General features: G+C 43.8%; 1 protein-coding gene and 1 long non-coding RNA gene across 4 annotated transcripts in view; both read left to right on the forward strand.

Annotated features, from left to right (window-relative positions):
* Nucleotides 1-5,810, forward strand: part of LOC102008965 — a 93,416-nt gene extending 87,606 nt beyond the window's left edge. Inside the window, exon 4 of the long non-coding RNA XR_264386.2 lies at nucleotides 5,510-5,810. This is a non-coding gene — a long non-coding RNA (uncharacterized LOC102008965). The remainder of the gene's footprint in view (nucleotides 1-5,509) is intronic.
* Slc9a9 (solute carrier family 9, subfamily A (NHE9, cation proton antiporter 9), member 9) overlaps nucleotides 1-23,860 on the forward strand; it is a 611,715-nt gene that overhangs the window by 577,912 nt on the left and 9,943 nt on the right. The gene's annotated exons all lie outside the window — the stretch shown is intronic.

The following is a 23,860-nucleotide window of genomic DNA, read 5'->3' on the forward strand; positions in this document are numbered from 1 at the left end:
GGAAACATTAACCTGCAGGAGGAATCTTGCAGACAAGTGATACATTTTAACCTAGCAACTATATATTTTATTTATGGGTTGATATAACCACAGTGCTATATAGGGAGAGGACTGCATATAATATGTATGCTTGAGCATACTCCAATACACAGACAGGAAAAGACTTATACCTACACATTCTCTAATTTAAGGGCCCCCCGCAACCAACTAAAAAAAAAAATAAGAGAAGTCAGAGCTCTCTAGTTACAGCTCTAGGGCTCCAGGGGAAGTACTTTCTTCTCTTATGTCCCCCGGCAGATACAGCATTAAGCAGCCCCAGATTCCTGCCTCAGCTAACACCACCCTTGCTGTTAAAGACACAGAATAAGAATCACCTAATCCACATGCTTCATTTTGCAGTTCTAATATGTTCCTCAATTACAGGAGCTGCTCAATAGACACAGGAGAGTAGAGGGTGCTGGTGTGCCCAGGAGATGGTAAAAAGACTGTGGTACCTCAGTTCACAAATTCAGCTCTTTCATGATTCTGTTCACAACTCTAGTTGGATCAGAATCTAATCAAATTCAATGGTTAGGTTCAGTGTTGACCTTATGCGGAAATTTGATTCTGTTCTCGGTCACCTTGGTTTGCAACCAGAATCATGGAGAGAATTTGCAACAGCAAACAGAAACACCAAAACAACGGCCAGGATTTGGAGGCAGATTGATTTACGTCAGTGGGCACTGATAGGGATCATTCTCAGAATATCAGGTCAGGCCCCGATCTCTGGTGGTCTGGGGCTTATATGAGATAAGCAAGCAGGAAGCACAGAGGCAGAGTGGGTCCTCAATGGGGGATTGGTTTATACAATGTGCATCACAGTGACCAGCTGTTTTTAAGAGACAGTAGCAACTGGAACTGGAACAGGTACCTGGGCAACTAAGAAACCAAAGTATACTGGCTGAGTGGGGCATTTTTTGTTACATTTCTCCTCTCTTTTAGTTTCTACAGCAAATCTTTGCTGGGCATATTACATGTGATCTTCCAAGACAAGGTCCAACTAGAAGCAGTAACATTAGGGTTGTCAGTGATCTTAGTATGGGTCCTAGCCAAGCTCCCTAAGATTATCTTATTACAGTTTTTCCTTAAGTTGTTTTTAGGAAGAGACATAATTTAGGCCTGTCTGTTCTGTAACATTATTCTGGCAAGGGAATGAGGGAGTTAATCTGATCTAGGAGAGTGTCCAATGTGTCTTGAATGCTCATCAAATCTTGGTCAAGTGTTTGATTGATTGTTCTATTTCTTGGGGCAACCATCCATAGAGTTTAAGGCAAAAAGGCACAGCTATCAAGGGGTAAGGAAACAAGGACTGGAGTAAGCAGAATCCAGATCAATTAACAAAAACCACAGCTAGCAGAGGGGCATGGAAACAAGGATTGAGATAAGCAGCCTGAAAAGACAAAAATCAAGGGCAATAGGTATGGATGGAGCAGTCCTGTGCACGGTGTCCTCAGGCTTCAGCTGTGCATGGACTGGTCAGGGTCCAAAGTGACCAGAGCAGGGCTTTGAGTACATTGTCTCTTCAAAGTGAGCCCCAGAGGAGCTGTCCAGGTAAATTTACCAGTGGATCTAAGGCTGGATTTCTGAAACTTGTAGAGGTAGTTAGCATGTACCTGGGTTATATGTGTGTGCAGGAGTGCCTACAGGCATAGCTGGTCTCTTAACTGGTTACAAGCTATTTCTGTATGGTTGTGTTTTATTTTTGTGTAATCTATCTACATCTCTTTAAATGGGGAAAGTCCACTAGAATGTCTGAGGTCAGGACCAGTGACACAGATGCTGAAGCCTGAGCTGGCTGCAGAGGTACAGGTGCTAGCACTGTGGTTTGAGCTTGTAGAACAAACGCTGGGGGCAGGTCTGGCTCTGCTCTCCTGGGAATACCAGGTAAAGTTTTTCTGGCTGGGGTTGATATTTCAGTCAGCTGGATCCCAGGAGGGGGCTTAGGCCTCTGGATCAGATTATTTTGTGTTGTTGGTGACAGGTTTCCAAACAGCAGCAGGAAGCAGTTTGCTGTGCAGATCATCCCTGCAGGGGAGTTATGGCCAAAATAGTTTTGTCCAAGGTGACCACAGCATACCTAGCCTGTCAAACTTCATTCCTAACAGATCCACTTCCATCTGTAAACAGGGTGTTCTCAGCATCTGACAGGTCCATTTTTCAAAACAGTTCATCCCAGTGCAGCATGTAGAAGTCGCACCTGGACAGTTAGATCTCAGTCTAAGGTGAGCTTGTCAGCTTTCTTGATCAGAAGGACAGCGGCTGTTAGAGTGCAGAGGCAAAGGGGGAGGCAGCCCTTAGCAACCAGATCTAAGTATTTGCACAGGTAGGCCACTGGGCACTCCCAGGGACTGACAGTCTGAGTAAACTTCATTGTTTTATGAACTCGAGGATCCAGATTTTATAGAACCCAGCAGCTCCAAGAAATTTGTGGAGCTTTTTTCTTGTAACCAGTTTCTGCCAGATATCTCAGCAGAGCTTTTGTGCTTTTCCAGCAAGCATCTTGGAAGTGTCATTAATCAGAAGTGCTTTCTAAAGAGAGAACAAGTTTTTGAACCCCTGGGAGGTTGAGGCCAGGTCAGTTGCAAAGAGGGGGTGACTGACAGAAGCTGGTCAAGGGCAAAAGAAGACATTTTTTTAGGTCCAGGCAGGTTTACCAGAAGTCTATGGGTGGCAGAAGACTGAGGCAATGTATGTAGAGGGCAACTGAGGTGGCATTGGCAGCTTTGAGGTCTTGAATTGGGTTTCCAGGCAGAAGAGGTCTATTTTAGCAAGTTGACAGTCTATAAACATTTTGCAGTTTTGAAACCTCTGGATGTGTGCCTGAATTTTTAGCCAAGCCTCTCGTGGCATGGAATACTGTTTGATGTAGGTGGGGGTTGCCCCAGGACAGAGTTTACAGTGACAGAATTGTGGAATAAGAAGGGACAGAGAAACAGGCTGTCTCAAAGCAGCCAAATCTGTTGTCTCAGCCTCCCTGAAGATAGCGGGAGTTTTCAAACCCTTGTGGCAGTTGAGTAACAGTCCAGAAAGAGTGCATGGGTTGGGAAGCACAGAATGGAAGGTGATGGCTGCATTGCTGACAGCACAGAGATCTTGCCCAAGGTGACTAACAGTCCCCCAGGCCAATGTGTGGCTGGATGCCTGTTTGTGTCTCCTATGACAACTGACAGCAACAGGGGTCTCAGTGAGGCAGCATGGTTGGTGGCCAGGCCCAAAGGTGAGTCTTTAGTTTATGCCTCTAGGAGGAGAGTTTTTAGAACTTCAGGATTGCAGTTTTCTGTCTCAGGCTGATTCAGGCATCATCTTTCTCTCGGGGAACAGTATCAAAATTAAGGCTGACTGGCTTGGTGCCAAGGAGATGGTTGCTTCTAACTTGAAGAGGAGGTGTGGTGATTGGCTTACATAGGAGATGTCCTCCCAGGCTGCAAGTTTGTGCCTGGCAGAAGGGGCAAGAGGGAAGAGTTGCTGTTGCCCCAGTGATGGTACTGTGGGCTCCTGGTGGCTCAACTGAAGAAGGTAGCCCAGTCTGGCCTAGTCTGAGCCCATCAGATTGATGAAAGTGTTATCATCTGATCCAGGTTGAAGCTTTTAAGAGTTCTTATTTTTAAAAAATTTTTAGACTCTGAATGGGCATTTATTTTTTAGTTTCCTTAGTCTTTATAACCCATAGCCAGAGGATATGGTCATCTATTGTATTGGATTTTCTTACAGACATCAGGTGCTTTGTTTTAAATCAGGTTTCTGGGTAACTCTGGCTAGTGGGCTTTTTGTCCCCCTTTCCGATCTCTTTGAGAAGCTCTTGACTGGTGGATGTTAGATGATGCTGTCTGATGGGATTAGGCATAGCTGTGAAACAGAAGATTCTGGAGGGAAAGCGGGCAGTGGCTAGCTGGAACCAGTTCACTTGGCTGGAAGTAGATGAATCGGGAGCAGGGAGTGAAGCTATAGGTATGGGCAGCAAGTGCAGCAGCCAATGAGGCTACTGAGGCAGAATTCTCAGAAAGAATGGATCTCTTTTTCTTTTTTTTTTTTCTTTGAGACACAGGGAGCAGTTTGTTTTCATTTTTAACTCCATAAAAGTCCATTTCCCTGTAGTCAAGGACAATGGGTTTTGATTAATTAAATCCCACTTCTGGCTCCCTACATGTGTATTGTGTACCCTTAAATGATGGTGCAACAGACAAAGGGTGGATACCCCTCAGCGAGAGACCATTCAGATACCCACCTGGCCATGCCTCTTAAGGGGACTGAGGAGCAACTTAGCTAAGAAGGATGTGAGGCCTGCCTTATGCCTTATGTGGATCACCAGGGAACCACAGGGGAGGGCACAATCAGCCACTACAACTGGTACTTCCCAGTCTTGGTGCACAGACGGAGCAGCCTATTGCTTCTGCTGTACTCATCCACTCACTCACACAGTCATTCAGCAAGCGCTCAGGCCTTAACTATAAGAGTTGATCAAGCTCTTCTTCTGCTAGAACTGAGCAGGACTAACAGACTGACTAATTGGGGTGCTTCTGGGGGTCTTACTGGAATCAGGCAGGCAGGCAGACAGATTGTGTCCTCCCTTTGGGATCCAGTATAAGCCGCTTGAGTGGGGAGCCAAGAATTCTCCTCCAGACCTCTGAGGAGACTCGAGAAATCTTGAGGGCATGCTTTCCTGTCAGGACTTGGACACGTCTTTGCTCCAGCAGAGAGGTCCACTGCTGATGACAAAAGATGTCAGCACAGTCAGTCTTCCCCCCGCCAATGCACCAGATGCAACGGCAAACAGAAACACCAAAACAACACCCAGGGTTTGGAGGCAGACTTATTTACATTGATGGGCACTGATCAGGATCATTCCCAGAATATCAGGCTCTGATCTCTGGTGGTCTGGGGCTTATATGAGACAACCAAGCAGGAAGTACAGAGGCAGAGTGGCTGGTCAGTTGGGGATTGGTTTATTCAATGTAATCACAGTGATCAGCTGTTTCTAAGAGACAGAAGCAACCAAAATTGGAACAGGAACTGTTACCTGGGCAACTAAGAAACTGAACTATACTGGCTGGGAGAGCCATTTCCTATTACAAATCGAGTTTGTGAACCAAGCTACTACTATAAGTGGTCTCTGAGACTAGGCTGGGTAGGGTTCGAATCTCAGGTCTACAAACTGAGGCAAACTTCCTAACGTTTCTTATCAGTCCACTCATCTATTCAGTGAAAATAGTAAGGTCCTCCAACTGTTTTCTCAAACCAAAAGTGTTTCATGAGTCACTTGGTGGTAAATTTGACCAGAACTAGACTTACTTGGAGGTAAAACTTGAGCTGAAGTAATGTGAGGCTGTACTTTATGGGGATTTATCCCTCGGCAGCTGAGTTCCTTGCCAGGGTGAGGTGGAGGGGCTTCTAATCCAAAGGTGAGGCCGCTGGCTCTGGATCCTTCTCCTCTGTGCTCAGTAAGAGCCGTCTTCTGGTTCTGTATTTCCAGGTTCACATTTCTGTACCACTCAATGCAGCAGGTTAGACCAGAATGACCGCAGAGATGACTCTTCCTTGCGGACAAAGGGAGATGCAGAGCCGCTCAGAGCTGAGGCTGGGGAAGAGCCTCTCCAGCTGGAATCCAAAAGCTCAAGTTGGCCCAGCTGCAACATTTCACTGTGGCATTGCCTGACTTCTTTCTTTCCCTCTCTAAACCAGAAGAGGGACATCATAAAAATAAAAGACTCAGCTATTGCTTAGTGGAATTCGTCAATCTGTAATATATTATTAATTTTAAAGAAGGAGTGGTATCTGAGAACAACTAAAAAAAAAAAAGCTGCATGACACTGCAAAAATTCTTCAAGACAGATTTTTTAAAAACCTGCTCCATGAGAGCAAGATTTAACTTCTGACTGGCATCTTTTTCTTGCATTCCTGAGTAGTTTTAAATTGGGCTTCTCTTTGTCTCTGTTGATGTCTCCACCTCAGCAACTGTGTCCTCTTTCTTTCTGAACACTGACCTGGGAGGCCCCAGACCATCCCCGTTAGGTGTGTGGAGAGAACACGCTGGTTTGGCACACGATCAAGGGCAACCTCACAAGTGGGCGGAGCAAGAAGCACGATGGGCGGGAGCAGCAGGCTCAGAATAAACCCTGACATCTGACACTCTGACACTCTGGCACTCTGCCATGCTTCTCTGGGCCAGAAGGATTTTAGCAGCAAATATCTAAAGCAAATGCCACTGGATGAAGCTAAGTCATCAGATTTAGCACTTTGTTGAACAGAGATAGACAGCAAATTCTGTGGGAGCAGACACTGGGAAAGTAGGGGTGGAACCAAGGAGGGAGTTGCTCAAAGGTAGGATGACAGGGTGCAAAGGGCAGGCTTCATCCACCTCACTGCTCCCTGAGTCATTTTCAGGCAAGTCAGAATCCTCCCTGTTCCTCAGCCATGAGCACTGCTGGCCTGGCTGAGTTACGTGACTTTTTCTCACCCTGAGATCTTCTGTCCTCCACTGAATGCATGACATTCTATTCCACATACAACAAACATCCTTTAAATGTCAATTGTGTGCCAGATCATGAGGTAGGCACTAGAAGGAGATAAATAAAGCACAGCCCTGTCTTTGAAAGATACAAAGATTTCACTTTCAACTACCCAGGCAATGACAGCGAACCCTTTAGGGCATTCAATGATACAAACAGCCTGCTGCAGCATGCATGCCATAGGTTCACCACCACTGCCCTAGTGGTACCTGAACAACATGGGGCAACACTGATTCTCAAAGTAGGTTCCCTGGAGCATGAAGTCTGGCAGATGGGGAAGGCATAAGGAACAAGAGCCTTTGAAAAACACTACTTACTTCATGCTGTTTAGAAAGGCCTTAGCAATGAAGAAATATGCTTAGTCCATAACTTATTTGGGCCCAGAATCCATCTGTCATGTAACTTACATCTGTTATCTGAAGGTGCTTATCCACCATACATCATACTTTGGGAACTACCCTTCTGCATAATTTCAGCTAGGTGTCTGGAAGTCAGAAGTGGGGTGTTACATCAAGGCAGTCTGGTTCACCCCTTCTCTGTGCTGTGTGTGATGGCTGAGGGCTTCATCAAAGGGAAAGAAAAACCTGTTGGCAGTGACTAGAGACACATTGTTTCATATCCGACCCTGGAGTCTAGGACCACGTCATCAGACTCCTGTTTGTTTCTGCCACGTTCGTCCTTTGGCTCACTTATTAAACAAATACGTGTTGAGTAGCTGCTATGGAAGCAACTGCACTGAAAACAGGTTACACCCTGTCATCAAGAAACTTGCAGTCTTCTAAGTAGAGTGGGGAAAGTCCTGGCCAATTGTTCATAATTCAAAGCATCATAAATACCATGATTAATGGACCATAATCATGGTTTTCCAAGGCAGTTACAGTTTATATCCATTGTCCTTGTATAATATACACAAGTGACTCCTTTCTCTCTTGTAAGTGTCACAGTTTTGACAACAGATTTCACGGTCCCTCTGGTCATAATGGGTGCAGTCATTAGAAGATCAGAGGAAAGGCGCTGAAGAAAAGCTTCTCAGAGGATTTGATATTTCAACTGAGTTCTGGAAGCCAGAAATAGTATCAGAATCTGTACACCAGTGGAAGAAACAGCAAGTGAAGACAATGAATGAAAGGCAAATTTCAGCAGTGCATTTACTTTGGAGAAGACAGGTCTCAGAGACCAGTTGCATAAGGCTAAGTAGTTGAGGCACCTACCTTCTAAGGGCCTTGAGAAGACTTTCATGGGATTATAAGCACAGAAGTCTCATGATCTTATCAGCTTTGCAGATGAACTTCTCTGACAGTGAGCTGAGGCAGTCAATAGTGCCTCTAGACCACGGAGAACATTGTATTACCTCCCCAAGGTGGGGGCATTGGCATTTAGGTAGCAGCAGTGGCTGTGTATTGGACAGAGGATGGGTTGGTGGATGGATGGATGGATGGGTGGATGGGTGAGTGAGTGGGTAGATGGATGGATGGATGGGTGGATGGGTGGGTGGATGGATGGACAGACAGACACATGGGTGTAAGGATGGATGGAGAACTCTCTGAAAGGTATAATAGATTGGTGGTTGACTGACTATGATGGAGAAGAGAAAAGAAAGAGTTAAAGGTCAAGCCCCTGTTTGAGCATGCAAGTGAATGACAACTTTCAGTGAAACAGGAAGTACTGAGGGTGAAACAGGCCTGGAACAGTAGTTTGAGTCAGAATCAATGGGAAGGGACCTTGCTGTGTCTCTGAGAGTTCTTGGTCTTTCGCAGAGTTTCCATATTGGAAAAATAAAGACAAAAGGACATTTTAAAAGCATGATTCAGAGGCGTTTTTGAAACTGAATGAAACAAAAAGCCAAGTCAAAGTGTACCAGAGCAACCTTGTTACTGGCACAATGAATCACTGGCTGCCATTGTTTGGGAGGCAGTGAATTGGGCCTCCGACACCAAGCTGCTCTGTTCAGCATTACAACAGGGCGGGTATAGACAAGGGCCCTATATACACATCCTTCCCACTAACCCTGAGCATGAGCCCTTGGAGTCCAGTGTTTGCTACCACCGACAGCCCAGCCATAGACCACCATTATCACATGATGTAAGTCACTCTTCAGGCAGAGGAAGGTATAAAGTCCAGTGGCGGATGATCTGGGTACCATTCACCAGCCCCTGGAGTCATCCACCAGCCACATCCACTTACTTCCACTGCCTCCCAGAGTACCAAACATCCCTGGGGCCATTGCACCTGTGGGGAAAGGGCCAAGGTAACTGGATTTGTTTTGCTTTTGATCAGAGAAGATCAGAGCTTTAATTTATCATGGTAACCATTGGATCTTCCAAGGTTATTTGAAGTCTCCTTGATGGCTGTCCAACCATTCTTGGCTTTAGGTTCTGGGCTTCAAAGTGTATTCACATTATTCGTCTTGGGCACAGTCTAAGAAATGAAAGAGACCATATGTCTGTAGGTATCCCACACTTTCCAAGTAAAGAATAAGAAAAATTACTTTGTGAAATTTCCCCATCAATTGGGCTCTGTTAGGTAGATGGTGCCACAACAGAGGATGTCCCATCTACAGCAATCATGAAACCATCTCACCTAAAACCAACTGGGTCAAAGACAGACTGAGTCCAGTGCCTAGGACCTGAGCTATCTGAAGATGTATTATTTGCCCTGTAAAGGCTACCTGTTGTAGTCCAGAGGGCCAACCTTTGCATACAAAGCAAGAATTTCTTTCATAATTTGAGATCCAAAGTCAAGGTGAGTCCTTTAAAGAGAGCTTAGAAAGAACTCTTGGTCCTGAAAATGCAAACTGAACCTGAGCAATGTACTTACTTTTTACTTAGCAATCTCAAAAAACCTGTGAGCATTTGGATTTTATAAAGTGTGATGTGTTCTTTGCTTTTTGCTATAATTGGAGCCCAGGCGTAGCTTTTTTCCCATGCTCTTTCTGTGTATAGCTGGAATTACAATCATCATAATCAAGCATTTAAGCAAACAAAAATAATCATTTGAAAGCTATTTTCCATAAGCTCTTTAGTTCCCAATTCACTAAAATTCTGTTGAGAAGGAAATGTTCCATTTTTGCCTATTGTAGTACTGTCAGCAGTAGAAGCAATGACCAGTTCTCTACATATAAAATTAATTCCATTTCAGCTTTTCTGAATAAAAACAAATCAATCAAAAGCTCAAGGTTTTTTTTTTTTTTTCCAGGAAGACACTTTTTTGGTACAAACCAGAATCTACTGCAGAACACCATCCGAGTTATACTTAAAACTAAACAGCTGGTATAATTTGGAGCCCTTCTTGAAAAATCCAATAGTTTAAATCTGGAAAAATTTTTAATCTTTACAATACTCTCTGGAGTCCACTTTAGATGAACACTTTCCTTAACTCAGACCATTCGTAATTAAAGTGCAAAGGTCTTTAGGTACAATGATTCTATAAGCCAACTCACTATTATTGTATTACCGCTGAAGAACAAGGTGCTGAGAAGAAAATTGGAAAATGACTTACTGCCTGCATGAATAGCAGTGCTGAGAATTTTTCCAGACCCTAAGGAAATAGCTATATAGTCAGCTTCCTCATTGTATGAAGAAAAAAATGAGAAAATTTGTGAGGATAACTGAGAACAGGCGATCTGCTCTAGGTTCTTCTTTCAACCTCAGTAACCTGTGAATCACAAAAATGAAACACACACCAAAAAATCACTAAAGACGTTTACAATGGCAGCTCCAGAAGAGAAGCTCCTAGAGTATAAGGAAGGGGTAAAAGAATTTTGATTTATTTTCCCCCTCTGTTTATAGCTCCCTTTCATGGCTCTCTGTACCAAGCTCTTATTTGAGTCATCAAATAAATGAGTTTACTTTACTAGCATGCTTCCAAATTGGCAAAGCATGTATGTGAATGGACCAAGCCAAAGATCAAGCACAAAGTAGGAAATGTAACCAGTCTTGCCACCTCCTCCCAATCAATGCTGACTATCCATCTGGAGCTGCCTTGCTGGGCATCTTTTAGTCTCCTTTGCTTACCAGAAATTAGCCCCATTGCACATCAGCCCAAGTACCAGGACAGAGAAGGTCCTGAGACCCAGGGAATTTTGTTGATGCATACATCACGGGGTCCAGGAATAGGAGAGCCCCATTGTGTTTTAAGATGTCTCATAGTGTGAGCTATAATGTCCAAGAGGTCACTTGCATTGGCACCAGCTTCACAGTCTGCCAGAAGTTCAGAAATATTCTTCTAAAGAGTTCAGAAGTAATCTGAGCTATTGCTTCCAGGGGAGACACTAGAGGATGCCATGTTGATTGTTAACTGCGATCATCAAGATCTGCTGTAACTATTTTTCAGATACATTTAGATCCAGAGCTGTGTCCTAGAACTGGGAAGAAACAGTGAGAAAAAATATCACTCCATAACACCAAACAAAGGTGGCTCAAGTCTAAGCAAGAATACTGTAAAGCCCCAGCTGACCTAAGGTTGGGGACTAGAAGGAACGTCACCAGATAGGAAACACCAGTGGTCTGTGGGGACCCTGGGCACCTCTTGTACTGAGAACACCTCAGGCAAAAACGTCAAATTTCAAAAAGTCAGATTTACTCTATGGGCTCTGAATAGCATCAGGCTGCTATGATCTTTCAGAAGCCAATAGAAGGAGCCCTGGATTGTTTGGTGTGCTCCAAAATCTCAGAGATGTCACAGAGCTTCTAGTGATGGGCCCAGCACCTCACCACAGCTCTCAGGCAGGTCCTGGGGCATTGATTGAGCCCTCCCTACCTCTAACCACCACTGCCGCCTCCGCAGCCCACAGACACCCTCCTTCGAAAGCACTCTTAAAATCAGCCACAGAGAAAAAGAAGCACAATTAGGAGAAAATGATAACAACCAACATTCAGTCAGCAGATGGCATATGAAATATGAAAATTCTCTAGCTTCTAAAATCATCAGCTTTTGAATGACCTTGACCTCTTTTTTACTGATTGAAAGAGAAGAGATCTTTCAGCTCTGGGTGTATTACTAACTCTGAAATTCCAGCTACCCTGGGGTTCTGGTTCATAAACCACATGTCATATTTCCTCAACTGTTTAATTCCTGAAATGCTCAAAACACCAGTTTGTGAATAAAACCTCAAAACTTTAATAGAGAGAAAGGAAGAGGGTGAGAGAGACCAGTTCCTCTTATAGGGTCTTCTTCTTCTCTTCTGTGTCCTCCAGGATCTAGGTTCCTATGAGACAAAAATATTAAGATCCCCACCTTTGCAAAGAGAAGTCTCCTGTAAACTCCCCCCATGGAAAAATCTTTTCATACTAAATTGTGCCTAGTCCTGCTCCTGGCCCAACCCCCATGAGCCGTGCAACAAGCTCCCAACTTATTTTCACCTATTGGTTGATAGCTTTAGGTGTGAATGATGCCGAAGCTGCCTCAGAGAACAGAGCAAAGTGATGAGAAGCCCCTCTAGTGACTCTTTCTGAGGCGAAGGAAGGGACCAAGATGCGCTGTGCTGCACAGAGGGTGTCAGGGGAACTGGCCTGTGAACAGCAGCCTGAGTTCACATCCTGAATCTCCATGTCCTAGCTATGTAGCCACAGACTGGCTGATATGCCTTCCCATGCCTTAATTTCCTCACCCATAAAATGGGGATAATGGCCAAGCCACATCCTAGAATTGAAGGAGGTAATTCACGTAAAATGCTTAGCACAGAATTTCCCTTATAGTTCATGTTTAATAAATGCTAGACACCATTAATGTTGCAATTCTGAGCCAAAAGGTCAGAGGAGTATGAGCTGGCTGCTTTTGTTTCTAACTTAAATCAGAAGCTGAATGATACTGCAGAGAACTGGGGGACAAGCACAGCAGGAAACTCATTTATAGGATGGGAGGGACTGTGGATATCAGCTCTGTTCATGGTTAATCAATAGGAACCACAAAGATATTTGAAACTTCATGTAGATCCAAAGGAATCAGCTGTCTGCATCCCTTACTGTGTCAGCAGAAAGCTTTGCTGAGCTCGGCAGATGCCATGAGTGATCTGCTACGAGCCCAGGCTCAAGAGCAAAGCCCCTCCCACCACTGCCGAGTGGCCCCCATAGGCTTCAAGTTTTTTTTAAAGAAATATTTAAATTGGTAGGGGATTATTAAATTGGTAGGAGACATCAAGAGTCTATTAAGTCGAGGTGGAAATCTCATAAGATCCAGTTTTTCTTACAAATTTCACTTACTTCCTCATATCCCACGTTGAGCCAGAAATTCCTACAGTGTGATCATATTGTCGAGCCATGGCCAATACTTCCCACCCTTGACCACTGCTGAGTAGTAGAAGGACATAAATGAGGAGAAACCTCCATCCTGCTGGAATATTTCCGTAGGAATTCTACCTGAGGGTCACAATCAACTCAGCCTTCCAATTCCTGAGAGTGCTTTCATCTGGGTTTCAAAAACAAGCCAAGAGCTAAATCCCATTGAAATTCCTGGAGCTGCCGTGAAATGAATCTTCCTTCCCAGAACTCCTAGCCGCAGTTGGGTATTAACAAGGAGAAAAGAACAATTATCATTTGGGACAACGAGTGCCACTTTGTGTCACTTTAAAGAATGAATAGACTTCCCGCTCCACTCAGCTGTCTGCTCACAATTACAAAGCAGTGGTAAATAATGGCGGCAAATGGAAGGTTTGATTTAGGAGCGTGAACCTGTGTAACGATTCAGTGCTTCCTCTTCCTTTTCTGCGGCAACACAAGCAGGACAGCGCCTGCCACGAGTTTGGCTTGAATCCAGACCTGTACCTTACAATCAAAGGTCCTGGAACTGTTTATTAAAGTGAACACAAAAACACCCCAAACAGACGCACCAGAACATGTCTTACTGTTTTTACAAGGCAAGAATACTCACGCCGTGAGTCATGGTTTAATTTTCTCTCTAGTCATTTTATCTAGGCAAAGGATCATATTTGTTCATGGCAATAAAAATTTCGAGTGGTTTAGTAGGAGGCGCATCTTTCCATTTTCTCAGTGCACTGGCTTCTGAGCAGCCCTCTGAGTTCTGCTCTTGAGAAGATGTGCTGATGAGGTAGACACCAAGCAGGACTTTCTCTCCTTTCACACCCACAATTCACTAGGGCGGGGAGAGGCGGGGAGCGGGGAGCTCTGCATCCACTCCGAAAGAGGTCTAGGCCCCAAGCAGTGAAGACTTTGATCTTGGCCTACAAGCATCTTATCCAAACACACATTCATTTAATCTTGCAATTCAAGAGCAAAGGAGCTTTCCAAAGTGGCTTGGGGGTACTGAAGGGACAAGGCTGCAGCTTTTGGGGGAGACGCACGGGTGTGCCCGAGGAGCCAGTTATCTGTGATACCCAGTCTCAGGAGGAAAGCTTTGCCTTGCAAGCAGCAGGAGGAGCAATGCAAGGCCTTCCTGGTGCATGGACGTGGGGGTTTTGTATGTAGCACAAGGTAAGGGCAAGCAAAATCTGCCTTAGGGAAATCCTGACAGGCTGAAATCCATGGATCCTTGTGTCCCACCGCCCCTGCAGTCACAGTCACAGCCCTGCTCACCTCTAAGCCCCACCCAGCGTGATTCCTCATGACTTGATTGCTTACCAAGGAAATCCAAAAGAAAGGGCAAGTTTCAGGTAATAACCCTCCCCAAAGAACTTGTATATTAACAGAAAACCCTAAATCCCTTTCAAGTTAATTCAGTTCAACAAACATCATGTGAAAGGACTTCTCTCTATCTATAGAGCAGGAAGTTCTTGTGGATGCAGAGAAATGAGACAATGTTCATCCCTCAAGGAGCTCACAGTCTAATAGGAGAGGAGATAGATAGTCAAATAAGTCTGGTATAATAAACATAATCAAAGAGATCCAAGTGAAGACTTGTGGGAACCCTAGGGAAGACATTCTCTAATGGGGTAGAGAGCAGTAACAAAGAAGAAGCACTGTTTGAATTAGGCCATTTATCTATTAGGGTTATTCTGGCTGCATAGGACACAAAAATCCAAATAACTATGACTTGATCAAAATAGAAATATTTAGGCTCAGTAAAAGTCTGGTACTAGGTACTTCTGACTGGTAATTAAACTCTGAGATGTAATCAGTATTCCCACAGTCTTATCTTTCTTCTCTGTCAACCTTATTAGGATATAGCTTCTATAATCAAGTTTACCTCTTGAACTCAAAATGGCTGCTGGAATTCAAGACAGCTCACTGAAGTTCCAGGCAGGCAGGGAGAAGGGACAAAATTGATAATCTCTTTAACAAGCTAGAAATTCTACGTAGCAATTTCTTCCATTTTGTTGGCCACTCAATCTGCTGAAGAGCTAGAACGCCTTAACAGATTAGGGCTTTTATCAGAAGGGAAGGGAGACTAGAAGTTGGGTAGACAAGTATCAGTCTACCCTACAAGCTTTAAAGAATAAATGGGCCTTCTCACCCTCTTGAAGAAGCAGTAACTAGAACACAGCCCAAAGGGGACCTTGAAAATTCTATCCAGAAGGAGAGAATGGAGCATCTTGTAACTTGTATGTCAGGAACATAGCAAACCTTCCAGAAGATTCTGTGGGTTTCAGCCCTCACCCTCACTGCAATAGGCCTGCAAGCTGCTACATATGCAGCCCTCCCCGGCCACTTCGGAGGTTTTAGTCAAGGAAGGCTGCCTCCTGTGTCCTCCTGTGTCCTCCTCTGTAATGCAGCACAGGCTCTGTTAAAATAGAGACTTCCTTTGGTGATCCTGAAAAAAGGATGGGGGGGGGACTTCGCAGAAAGACAAAGTAAGGAAGGACATTAAAGACATGTGTGGAAAGATACAAGTCTGTTAAGTACCTGGGGGATCTGGGGAATTGGGGCCTCAACCTTGTCTTCTGAGGTGAGTAGGTTTCCTAATCAGTCGTTATGGCCATCCATAGGTGGAATGTATGTAGAATCCTAAGATGAAAAAACCAAAGGAGAACAGCTCTGGTTCACGATGCAGGCAGAACAAGAGCACCAAGCTATAAGACATACAACGTGAGACAGAGTTACAAGTGCTAGGACGATGGTACATAAAACACCAGTGGGACTTCAGAGGCAGAGAAGTTACAGAAGAGCTGTATCTGAGGGGATTTAGGGCTTCCAGGTGCCAAGGTGATAAAAAAAAAATGCTATTCAAGTGGAAGGGACAGCACAGGCAAGGGCCCAGAGACACAGTGAAACAAAACGTACATGGAAATCGGGTTTAGTTTCATTTATCATAAACTAAGACTTGTGAAAGCGTGTGGGGAGTAAGGCTAGAAGGCTAGCAGGGTGGCAGGGTGAGGGGTGTTCGGTATAGATTGAGAACCTCACAAAGACACAGCCAAGATAAGGGCCGCCAGGCTCAATACTGGACAGTACAGTTGCAGCAACCATGCATGTGTGTCAACTTCTTTTCATAGTCAGCAGGATCCACTCCTAATCTGGATTCTCACTGGACACAGGCCTATTGTTAAGGCGCAGGACATGAGTCCCAAATGGGGATCCGTATAGATGTAAACAGAAGAAGCCTACAGAATAAGTCCACCGTTCCGTTTTGCAACTAGACTCTGGCGCTTCCTCTGCTAAAGAAATTGCAACAAAATTCACTCTGGTCACAAAACCTGTGCTGCTCAAGTCATTTAATCCCAGAGAGTTAGAGCTGGAGGAAAACCATGCAGCTATGTGTTCACCCTCCTCCAGGTAGCTCTCCGACTCCACTTGGAGCTATGCAGGTCACAGATGCTGTGGAGAAATGATTTCCATACTGTATGTGAAGACCTTTAATGAGTCATTTCAATAGCTCAGAACCAGTATTTTTAATGTGAAGTAGAAGACAATTCTATACAGGTTGAGAATATCTAATCTGAAAATCCAAACTTCAAAATGGTCTAAAATCTGAAATTCTTTGACCACCAGCACTATGCCAAAGTAGAGAATTCCACACCTGACCTCAGAACTCAGATGCACTAAAAACATGGCATAAAATTATCTGCAGGCTATTTGATGAGGTGTATAAGAAACATAAAATGCATTTTGTGTTTAGACTTAGATCTATCATTGCACTGTTACATATAAATACTGTATACCAAAATTTTCAAAAATACCGAAATCCAAAATGCCCCAGCTCTGAGCATGTCAGAAAAGGAGTATTTAGTCTATCTTAGTCAGAATGGGATAGGCTACACCGAGGTAACAAACATTTCCAAACTCTCAGGGCTCACCCAGCAGACTTGAGTTCCCCTCTTACATAAAAGCTGCAAAGGACATGGGGGATTCTCTAGAGCAACTGTCTCTCTCGTGGTGACTCGAGCACCTGGACACTGACCTGTGTCTCTGCTGTTTCAGCCTGAGGCCTTCTTGGTTACTGTGGGGGAACAGCCAGTGGCAGTGTCACCTGCTGGCTTCTTGTGTTTTTATGCAAAAATGATGCTAGTCACTCATGACAGTAGCACATTGGCCAGAATTAGCCACATAATATTGCCTACCTTGACATTGCCAAGGCACCTGCTCTAGGAACCTAAAAGAGGAGATTTGAACATTGGTAAACACTGCCAGCAATGTCCACAATGAATAGAATAGAAGACAGCAGGAATGGGATGGGATGGGATGGGATAGGATAGGATAGGATGGGATGGGATGGGGTGGGATGGGATGGGATGGGATGGGATGGAGTAGAGTAGAGTAGAGTGGAGTGGAGTGGAGTGGAGTAGCATAGAGTAGAGGAGAATAGAATAGAATAGAAAATGAATAGAAGAATAGAATAGAATAGAATAGAATAGAATAGAACACAACAGAAAAGAAAATAGGTTTCAAGTGCACCACAGAAGTGATTTTAGTTTTATTTGTATTTGGTTGAGCAGATATTGAGTCATATACTGAGTAAAACATAAAATGTATCTCTAGTTGGAGCTGGAGATGAAAAAAACTTTGAAACTGACTACATCTGAGAGAAAAAAAAAGTGTGCCTGGAGAGAAGATATTATTTATGACATATGGCCCTGGAACAACAAAGCATTCTCCTTTGTGAGTCCTTAAAGAAAACAGAGTGTCTAATATTCCCTGAACAATTTTCATTCCATAGTTCAAAAATAACCTCATGTCACCTGCAACAAACTCAGTGGGTTATAGTCAACATTGCTGGTGTGTGTGTGTGTGTGTAAACTTTATCTTCCTCAGAGAGCAGGAGGGCAGGCATCCTACTAAGAGGTCCACTGAAAGAAGAAGTCAGGAAGAGAAAGTGCCCATGAAGTGTGGGAAATTTAGAAAGTGTCCTCAAAGACAACCAGGGTCCTAAGAAACAAACAGGGTGATGAGAAAGCTCTGCTGTAAGGTGACATTAAACACCTGAGGCCTGCTGGGTGTGGTGGTGCACACCTGTAATCCCAGCACTCAGGAGGCTGAGGCAGGAGGATCACTGCGAGTTTGAGGCCAGCCTGGGCTACAAAGTGAGTTCAAGACCAGCCTGAACTGCATAGTGAGACTCTGTCTCAAAAAGACAAAAAATTTAAAATAAATAAATAAATAAATAAAAACTTGAGGCCTAGTATGAGAAGCAAACGCCTCACTTCAGTGGAAACATGGTCATTCCTAGGTGCGGCCCTTCATCCTGTGAGTGCCCCATTGAAATCCTGTTATGAAACTGTGACAGCAGTCATTTAATGAACAGGGCCTCCCTGCAGACCCCATGGGAAGAAAAGAAGAGCAGGAACCCTCAGGGAGAAACTCTGCAATACTTTTCTCAGGGCTCCTGCAGCCAGCCAAAGAAAGGGCATGGAAGAGGTGTGACATGAGTAAATTGACTGAAATGTATTTCTAATATTTATAACTCCTCAAGAGACACAGAGGAAAAATGATATGCTAGCTAGCATCTATTCAATGCTTATTATGAGCCCAGAATGGTGCTAAAATTTGTGCCTATTTTTAATCTCATTTAATTTTCTTCTCTACCAGGTCGCTATTGTGACTTATTTCCATTTTACAAGGTTCAAAGGGCTCATAAAATTTGGATAGTCATAGATGATATATAACAGAGTTATTGTTCAAACCAAGTCTGTCTGTCTGTCTTTTTACTTTTTTTTGTTTGTTTGTTTTGTTTTTTTTCTGGTACCGGGAACCGAACTCAAGACCTTGCGCTTGCCAGGCAGGCACTGTGCCGCTGAGCTAAATCCCCAGCCCCTTGTCTGTCTTTTTAACTACAACAAAAGGCATAAATAAATAAACAGAAGACTTGGGATTCCTCAGAAGCATCAAGGCATGATGGGCTAACTTGTTTCCACCCAAGAAAGATGTGCTAAAGTCCTAATCCCCAGGACCTCAAAGTGTAAACCTACGTGGGAATAGGTTAGTGTGTACTCAGTTAAATCCAGATAAGAAGTCGTCTGGAATAGGGTGGCCACTTGTCCAAGGTCATCGGTTTGCTTACAAGAAGGTGGTCATGAGAAGAGACATTAAAAAAAAAACAGGGAAAACAGCACACACAAAAGGTGAAAGTACGAGGAAAGCACCTCATTTATAAGCCACCAAAAGGCAGAAGAGGCATGGAACGTATTTGTCCTCAGAGCCCTAAGAATGAATCTAATCGCCAGCACCTTAATCCTGGACTTCTAGCCTTTAGAACCGAGATAATAAATTCTATGGTTTACAGCCACCCTGTTTGTGATACTTGGCTATGGAAGCTAGGAAATGAACGCACAGGGTAATTATACTCTCCGAATAATTACTTAGCCAGATCTAACCGTGCATCATGCGTCTCCCCGCTAATGAGAACATTAAGACACAGAGATTTGGAGACTTTTGTTCATATTAAGAAGCTGTCGCAGTGGTCAGGTCCTCCGCGGTCAGGGTTTGGCGTCAGTGTGTTGCTGTCCTCCTCCCGCGGGCACTGAGGTCAGTTTCCTCGGTGCGCTGAAATCGTGGCCAAGGAACCTATGCGGCAGTTGCTTGCGGGGAAGTGACTGTTCTTCTCTTCCCAAAGGTAGAGGACAATTTGTTTATGTTATCCCCATGGGATCCCTGTCCATGCACACAGAGCGAACTAAGTCCCTCTCAGGCTCTTACTCTGTACGGGAATTTAGGGGGAGGGCCCAGCCCTGAGGGTGCTAGATGAGCCTGAGAAGGAATGCGCAGGACTGGCAGTTTCTGTCATTCTTGTTTTTTTTTTTTTTTTTTTTTTTTGTTCTGCTGTGTTGTTTTGTTTTGTTCTGTTTTGTTTTTTGAGACAGGGCCTTGCTGTGTAGCCCAGGCTGGCCTCGAACTCACAATGATCTTGCTGCCCCAGCCTCCAAAGTGCTGGGACTACAGGCATGTGCCTCCACACCCGGTTTGGCAATCTCTGTTTTAAAAGTGAATTCTGGACTAGCCAGCTAAAACTCCAACTCCCACAAATCAAGCCGGCCATGGTGGTGCACATCTATAATCCAAGCACTCCGGGAAGTTGAGGCAAGGAGGACTGCAAGTTCCAGCCCAGCTGGGGCAACTTTTAGAGACCCTATCTCAGAGTAAAGCTGGGGATGTAGGTGTGTGTGAAGGTCCTGGGTCCAATATCCAGTACCACCAGAAAAAAAAAAAGACCAGAGAGAGTTATTAAATGACAATTTTCCCAAAAACCAGAGTGGAGACTTGGAACATGGGAGTAGATTACTTCTCAGAGTTCATAGTTCTTTCACTCACTGTCAGGGAAGTAACTTCAGACCTGTTATCAAAATCCTTGTGAGCTAACAGAAAGGCTGTGGATCCGGGTGGCCCTTCTTTTAACCAGAGGACCCGCAAAACTCACTCCATAAGAGGGGCAGCAGAATATTCCTCTAGAACTGTTCTCTTCCAAAACAACTCAAGCCAAATGTAACAAACCATATGGCACAAGAGGAATTCATCTGCATCTCATAGGCAGCAAAGATCCCAGAAATTTGTTGATCTTGCCATGTGCCCAAAGAGACAAGTTTTAAAGACACAGTAGCAGGAGGAAAAGCAATAATAGTAAATAAAAGTAAGGTTGTTGCAGTAACTACTTCACTACCCAGCTCAATCATGCAATGTCTCCACACTCAGTCCCCCCAGAGACCTCAAGCCATTGTGCTCGGCAGCACTGAGGCTGTGTTAAAGTGTGGGTTACTAGGCCCACCCGAGGGGGTCCACTTCAAGGCTCTGGGAATCTACATTTTAACAGGCACAACAGAAGATTCAGATGCAGAGATCAGGTGACCAGCTTGGAGAATTCCTGGGTTTAGACTTTCTTCTGTATTAAGACCCATGGATGTGGATCAGATGAACTCTCGGGTTCCTCCAGCCTCATGATTCCAATACTTCCACGTGCTGAGTTAGCTGGTTACTTTTCATGCTAGAACTGTCTTCTTTGCTTTAACCTTTCCGACAAACCCTGCCACTCTTTCTCTGTCCCTAGCTTGTCTGGATCTGAAATACCAAATAGAATTAGGTCAGCACTGGATAGGGAGATCCTGTAGATATCCCTGCCCAAACCAGCTCCCAATACCAGTGTGACAGTAAACATACCACCTTATCAGCCCCTAGTCTGCCCTGGTTCTTAATACTTAATCACCCTGGACAGAGTTGCCGAACAAAGGCCTCTTGAGCAGAGCGGGTGGGTATAAGATAGCTGGGAACTCTCTGGAATGTCATGTGAAATTGCTCACAAATGATGAGCATGCTGGCATTTTTTCAGAGGTACAGTCTGCTGTCAAGGAAAGCTAATAACCATTGTTCCTGGCATCACCTGGCTCACCTGGCTGTAACACAGGCTGTTCGTTTTGATAATTCTGAGCTGGATCATGGACAAATCTCACCAGCCTAACAAGCTCACGAATATAACATAAAAATAGACCATGTTCCTATTCACTACTGATATGCTAGACACTTACTAACCACAAGACAGAAGATTGAATACGATACAGTTCCTGGAAGATCCTGGGAAGATGGCAGTGAGGTCAATACCATATGCTTTAAATCTCCCGAAACCTCTATAAAAAACAGGCAGAAAGATGAGATAACAAAGCCAAAAATTCCTGGACACATTTACAACAAAATGAGCAGCAAGTTTTCTCATAAGCCCCAAATTACAAGAGGTTGCAAACAAGCTACTAACAGCCCCAGTGGCTGTGCAGGAGGAGAGAGGAAACACTAGAAGTTCCCAGGGACCCTTACGGGCCACCTGTACTCCCTGGAAAGTGTAGTTGGAATGTTTTGGAAAAATGTCCCTAAAACTAGATTTGTACAGAAAGTGGAAGTTGTCTCCTTCTATAACAAGAGTCACCACAGGGTCCCAGGGAGACTAGGGAGATATTGATAAGGCCTGAAGGTGAGCATTTGATACACAGTAACTTGCAGATCTGGAACTAAACGTAGGTAAAGAGGGAGAGGTTAGAATATGTCCAGACAAAATAGATAAAGGAAAATTATCTATAGTTATACTACAGGGTTTTTTTTTGTTTTTTGTTTGTTTGTTTGTTTTTTGTAAATGGGAAGTTAGACGACAAAGGAAGTTTTAATCCAAAAAAATGTTGAAGGATATGCAAAAATGTTTTGTTTCAGGTGATTATTATGGTGGTAATATCAGTATTATTCTGAGACTTTTATGTGTATGGCATAGGAAAAAAACAAACTAGTAATTGTGGAATATTCCAATTATATTATTCTTTGTGTCCTGGAGAATCAGATCTGTAGATGTTCGTGAGATATCTAGTGAGACTGGATGAAGACAAATTATACATTTCTCCCAACTCTGCATTCCATGACTTTGTGCTAGTAGCCTGACATCAGCCATTAATGAGACCATGAAAGCTGGAAAGTGTTACAAATCCAATCTTTTTTTTTTTTTTTTTTTTTTTTTTTTCAGAACTAGGGATCAACCAGGGGTCCTACCACTGAGCTATAACCTTACACCATTTTATAATATTTTTATTTTTTAATTTTCAGAGAGGTTCCTACTACACTGATGAGCCAGAATTTGAATTTGCAACCCTCCTGCTTCAGCCTCCTTAAGTGCTACGTTACAAGTATATACCATCATTCCTTGCTCAGGCTTTTTTAAAAATCCATTATTAACCACTACCAACGCCACTGTGCATAGCAACTCTTTGCATCCAGATTATAGTTTGGAAATATCACTTACCACCAAAAAAAAAACATGGAATTTGGGAGAAATGTTTGATTCAAGGTCTGAGTTGGGATATGTACAATATAAGCTCAGAAAAATTTGTGTTACAGATGATAAGGAAGTTACCAACAATTCCGGCATCATAGAAACAGGACTCTGTGGGGCTGGGGATTTAGCTCAGCGGCAAAAGCGCCTGCCTGGCAAGCCCAAGCTCGTGAGTTCGGTTCCCGGTACCGGAGAAAAAAAAAAAAAAAAAAAAAAAAAAGAAACAGGACTCTGGAGCCAAACTGGAAACACTCACACGGGTCAATTTGAGCTACAACCATGATAACTGCAATCAAATACACTTAAATGCATTAATTTATAGTGATAGATGAACAAAGAATTAGTCATCTTTAGCGACTGTAAGAGAATAAATCATTGTCTTGAAAGCTGGTAAGCACATGGAGTGAGTCCAGTATTCTTTTCCTCTATTTTTTTTTTTTTTTTTTGGTTTTTTTCCAGTACCAGGAATCGAACTCACGACCTTGCGCTTGCCAGGCAAGCCCTGTGCCGCTGAGCTAAATCCCCAGCCCCAAGTATTCTTTTCCTATATCAGCTGTACCACTGACTATACGAACTGGATAAATGGGTGCCTCTTTATAAAAGTATTCCACCTAACAAAATGATATATTTAAAGTATATAATTGGAATTCCACTATTTTTCCAATCCAAAGTGGTCTAATATGTATACTACCTATCAGTTTAGTGGCTGCTAGGATCACACAGAGGGACAATCAAATGTGATATCCCCTTTTTCATCTTGCTGAAGGGACAGACTAGAACCTTAGTCTGATCCAGCCTCTGGATTCAGCTGGAAATTTTCACAAAATACCAAAGGCAGAGAAACACTTGAGCTGTGTATATATTTTCAATCAGCAAAATCCAGACTGTGGGAAATCAGAGGTCAAATGGTCCGGGTTTGTGTGCAGATAAATTGTAAAGAAATGGAAAGGGTGGAGGAGAAGCCTATAGGTTACAAGATACTGTCCACACAGTTTTAAAGTAAGCAAGCCCAAGTGGTAGTGAGTAGGAATATGCACTTGGGTGATAAAACTGCAAGTTTATGGACATAATTGGTACAAAAATCAGGATAGTAGGAACCTTGTGGGAGGAAGGAGGAGTTGTGATGCAGACAATACACCTGGGAAGAATTGGGGGGATGGGTGACCAAATTCTGTGTGTTAGCACAGGTGGTTCCC

This window comes from Chinchilla lanigera, unplaced genomic scaffold, assembly GCF_000276665.1.
Source record: "Chinchilla lanigera isolate Chin_1 unplaced genomic scaffold, ChiLan1.0 scaffold00107, whole genome shotgun sequence".
Taxonomy (NCBI): Eukaryota; Metazoa; Chordata; class Mammalia; order Rodentia; family Chinchillidae; genus Chinchilla; species Chinchilla lanigera.